This window comes from Mizuhopecten yessoensis, unplaced genomic scaffold (genome assembly GCF_002113885.1).
Source record: "Mizuhopecten yessoensis strain PY_sf001 unplaced genomic scaffold, ASM211388v2 scaffold8035, whole genome shotgun sequence".
Taxonomy (NCBI): Eukaryota; Metazoa; Mollusca; class Bivalvia; order Pectinida; family Pectinidae; genus Mizuhopecten; species Mizuhopecten yessoensis.
The window spans coordinates 433,717-439,192 of NW_018407346.1; positions in this window are offsets into that span (position 1 = coordinate 433,717).

Genomic DNA, 5,476 nt, shown 5'->3' on the forward strand with positions numbered 1-5,476 from the left:
ACTGATATGAACATTAGGTGTTATTCATTATTGGTCTGTACGTTATGTGTTATTGGTGACTGATCTGTACATTAGATGTTCTTGATGACTGATCTGTACGTTAGGTCATACTGTAGAGACTGTGGTTATATAAGAATTAAAAAAGCAAGTATTATTTTGTATTAGATCATAAAATGTGGGTTTTTTAAATTAAGTGTATGGCAAATGAGTTATTGAACATTCACCGTTTTGACTAAATAGTTTTCGAGAGTAATATATTTAAAATTGCTTATGCAGGAGTCATGAAGTATTGTAAGAAAGCATCCCTTAGAATGTGAGTATATAAGGGAGTTGACTGGATTATCTAATTATGGAAAGTAATTTTCGAAAGTATTCTAGATCTAATATCCGATGCATTTTAATATTAAACCACATTTTGTGTTCGTGTCTTTAGCAAGTACAGTTGAACACGTGATCTGCAAAATCCACTGTTGTTTGGCCTAAATATGTAAGAAAAATATATAAATGTTTTATTGAAATAATCATTTTATATTATCGATGTTCTGAGGGAATATGACATTTAATAGACTTAAGCTGGGATTATCCAAAACCCATATATGTACCATCAGTATTTGAATCTGAAAAGGAGCTTACGGTTTATATTGATTTCCATAGTTTCGTAGCGAAGTCGTTCATATTCAATGTGATAATAAATCGAACCCATTTATTGTGATAATTAATTGATATGTTTAACATCAATACATTGTATCGTTTACATCGTAATTTGATGACTTCGTGAGAATTATCAGTCAGAGCATTTTGTCTGTCTTCCTTAAATGTAAAACAATAAACACAAAAATATAATCATATGTTAATTTAGAAATACATTTTATTCAATCTCTGATACTTCTTTATGAATGAATAAAGTATTCAACAAAAACATAAATTTATGACAACTGTATTCACTTATTACATTTTTTTCTAAGCTATATACTTTTTGAAAATGTTTGTAAATAAGCAATATAATAATTAATTCAATCTTCAAGGAATGGCTTTGAATTACATATTCTAACTACGCGTGTAAGACTTGAATATTTGTGATGTTTGATCAAGCAGGACCCCGAATAGGTTTACCGATATGCTCTAAACGAGTTTTTTTCTTATCAAATATTCCATCGATCTTTTTAAAAATATACGCATTATTTCAATTTCTTCACATCAGCATAATTTCAATACCTTTGTGTTTCGCATCGCATAAAAAAAACATTTCTATTAAAAAAAACAAAATCAACTATATTTAATATTAATAATAAAATAACTAAATATCGGACAAAATATCGTCCGTCACATTTCATATTCTGTTTTGTTTTAACCCGGTTATAGTTAGAGTACCAGACCACCAGATGAATTGATTGAAAAATATTTACGTAATCGAACAGACTTCAATGGGAGACAACTCTTATCGTATTTGGTGATGGTTCACAGGAAGACATTGCTACAGAGTGATATTTACTTCATATAACGAATTCAGCAATAGCTTCATAAAACAGTAAGGTAAAATGTTAATCACTGGGGACTCAAATGATCCCCTACACATGTCATACACAAAATTGCTCATATTTCTGGTATTTGATTTCAAATCTATCGCATTTGGAAAGTTATGTATAGTAGATATGTGTCTATATGATGGCATGCAGGTAAGGTATAACGATATGTGACGACGATCACATATCATTCCTTAACAAATCTATAAATCTGTGTAATAACATAATTTATTTAACATTTAATTTATACATTAAATCATATGATGAAATTTACAGTTATACATTTATTGCTAACTAGTAACTACAAAACAGCATGTCATCACATTCATGCACATCCTAAAACACACATATATAACTTACACATCTGCACTGAAAAACATACACATTCTTGCTTTGAAATTACATACCAAAATGCATACATGTACACACACACTAATCATGAACGCTATCTTCATGTAACAATATGTACACATTGCATACCCGTTGCCCGAAGTTTCCACTAAGAAACAATAACAAATATTATACAAAGACATGATATCTGCTGTTTGATCACTTTGTTCTTGAATAATAAAAGCAATGTTATTTGATTTAACGTGTTACTTTTAACTGACCTTTATGAGTGTCAACAAAATAAAATTTTGATTTTCAATTTTGTAGTTTAATATTCGGGAATACATATGTGTCATAAATAACACCTAGTGTACAAATCAGTCATCAATAAGACCTAACGTACAAATCAGTCATCGATAACACCTAACGTACATATCAGTCACCAATAGCACATAACGTAAAGACCAGTCATAAATTACACCTAACGCACAGATTAGTCATCCATAACACCTAACGTACAGATTAGTCATCAATAACACCTAATGTGCAGATCAGTTATCAATAACACCTAACATACAGATCAGTTATCAATAACACATTTCGTACATATCAGTCATCAATAAGACCTAATGTACAGATCAGTCATCAGTAACACCCAAAGTACAGATCAGTTATAAATAACGCCTAACGTACAGATCAGTCATCAATAGCACATAGTGTACATATCAGTCATCAATAACACCTAACGTACAGATCTGTTATCACTAACACCTAACGTACATATCAATCACCAATAACACCTAACGTACAGGTTTATTTTTAAGGGGATATATTCAACGTATTGGGTTGACGAATAAAACAAATTTCTGTTCCCTGAATAAAGCATTTTCTAGCAGAAATATCGTATATAAACAATTGTATGTACATAAATTTAAACCCGCAATCATTTCTAAAGCACATCCAAACTTTCATTTGCTAAAATTGTCCAGAGTGATAACACAAGATCAAAAACTGAGGCGAGGGGAGATGTCAGTGAAAGCTCTGCCTGTTTCTTATATGACTTGCTTGGTGATTTGATAAAGAAGTTATAAGATCAAATTAAAGTTCATTTGTTACCAGAAATTTTACAGCTCATCAGTTGTGCATATATACAGTGCAACATAAGTAAACAATTAAACAACAACAACAACAACACATACACACTACTTTCGTACCTTCTCCTAGAAGTGAAGGGCGATATAGTGCACTGCTAAGAAACAATTTCCTGGATAATAAAATAGCATTTGATGATAGGGACATATTGATATATTACTGACAAGCACTAGATATCAATGACCTTATTTATAGTCATACATTGTTTGCTTAATTAGCTATTTATTTATTTATTAATCTGTGGACAACAACTTATGCCAAAAGGTTTAATAAACGAATTGTGTAAATTGGGATGAAATCCACATTTGAGAATCAACGTTTAAGACACATACTGAACAAACCCCGTCTCTGTCTTCAATAGACATTTCTTCATAGCATGCCTGTAAAATACAATTATCTGTAATACGTAATTTTATCCAAAACTTCAACATTCCTAACGTACGACTAATTTCCATTATATATGTTCTCCATTCAAAATACATCATATACTTTGGAGTAGTTTATAGAAACTGCCGATGAAATCTGTTCAGTTATAGGACTAAAATACGCGATTGATAGCGGCTATCTCTCAGGACAGTGGAATCAGACAAAAGGCGGAGATAAAGTATTGTGATGAGAACCTTTTTACAATGAGTGATTAAGCAGGCGTATCTAACGTACCAGTAAGTCATTAACAACACTAGCGGTGAATGAAAACATGTTTGTTGTTTTCAAATTTCGTACAACGCAGTAAGTGAAATGGTTATGGGCTAACAATAGGTTTTGCAGCTTTTTCAAAAACGTCCGAGAGGCTTCGGGCCCCTTCTTTTGCTTAAGAACCGCATCGCGTCCTTATGGCATCACCTATTTCTGCTTTAACATGTTGCTCTCTCTGTCCACCACAACGGAATCGTCACAGCAAATACCTACGGTGTTAAATATCACGGTTGGTCCGGTACTCACGAGCTTGTTTCAAATATCATGACTCATATGCTAGATGTTGACTGCTGACGGACAAACTTTAAATACAGGGTTTCCTAAGATTCAGGTTAATGAAGACTATGGCGAAAGTTTATGGGCGTCATCATGATCCTGCAGGTAAATGTGGTTTTTTCTTCTGGACATAAGGATATGTTGGTATAATTGTCTCCCTTTGATATCCTCCCGCCCGGTCACATTAAACTGACAACGGGAAAACCAGATGTTGTCACTTCCCCAGTTGCTGAATGTTAAGCTTGGAGTAGCAAGTACCATTTTTAACGACTTTGACATGTCCGTATAAAGGGACATAACCCGCTGCCTTCCTCACCTAGGCTCCAATGTTCAACATCAAAGCAGAAAGGGATATATGGTCAAGAAAGGCACTTAGAAATAACAAAAAGGCAGTTGGAACTAGAGAAATATAAAGATCCAAAATATTGAATTGGGTGCAGGAGATTTATTTTGGTCAATTTTGTGTCCCCAGGTTGATGGCACCAACGCAAATATCCAATTCTCAAGGGGCTCCTTTATAAGCCGCCTCTTACTATCATGCAGTGGGTAACAACAGGTGTAAGTGTTTCCCAATGGTACATAAGACCTTACATGCAACCATTACATTCACATCATTCCAATGAAACTGTAGCTTAAAATGAAATTATGACAGTATACTATTTTAAATTGTATATTTGAAGGAATTTAACATGGTCTTATGTATATTCATAATAACAGCGATAACACATTTCAAAGGTTTAACGCCCTATACATTTAAAAAACCAAGGTGAAAATAATATTTCACTATGGAAAATGAGTGTACACAGTGTTTTACATACTTTATTTAAATTTTGATTTACTCTTATATTTGTTACGAACTGCTTTAATAAGATATAGTAACAAATACTAAATAGTTTGTTTGTTTGTTTGTTTATGTTGAACGGCCCATCGACGGCTGGGGTCATTTAGAGCCATGGTGATTTATTTATTTATCTTATTTTTTCAACAAACATGTGAGTAGCGAAGATAAAATCAGATAAAATGGTTCATTTTAAAAGCATTCGCATTGTATGTGTAGATAATTAAAAATAAAAAGGGGGTTAAAATGATAAAAGAGATAACGAATAGATGATATGGAATATGTTATATATATATAACGTCAAAAAGGGTAAGGTGGGTTAAAGACATCAGAGTCTATAAAATAGACCGATGTCTTTCAAATAGTTAAATAATGCCTTCGAGTCCATGGAACTGAAAAGAGTTTTCATATCCGGGACTCGAAAGTAGTTATCACGAATGTGTTAACAATCGGAACATTCTATTTAAAAAAATGTTCCACTGTAAATGGAGTGTCACATGCGTGGCATGAAGGTAGATCTTCTCATTTTAAAAGGTACGAATGAGTAGGATATGTGTGCCCAGTACGGAGCCTCTGTACAATCTATCCGACTGGGAATAGATGTTTTAAGTTTCGGTTGTATCTTAAAAAAATGTTGGTGGTCTCGAGAGACCAGCGTTGC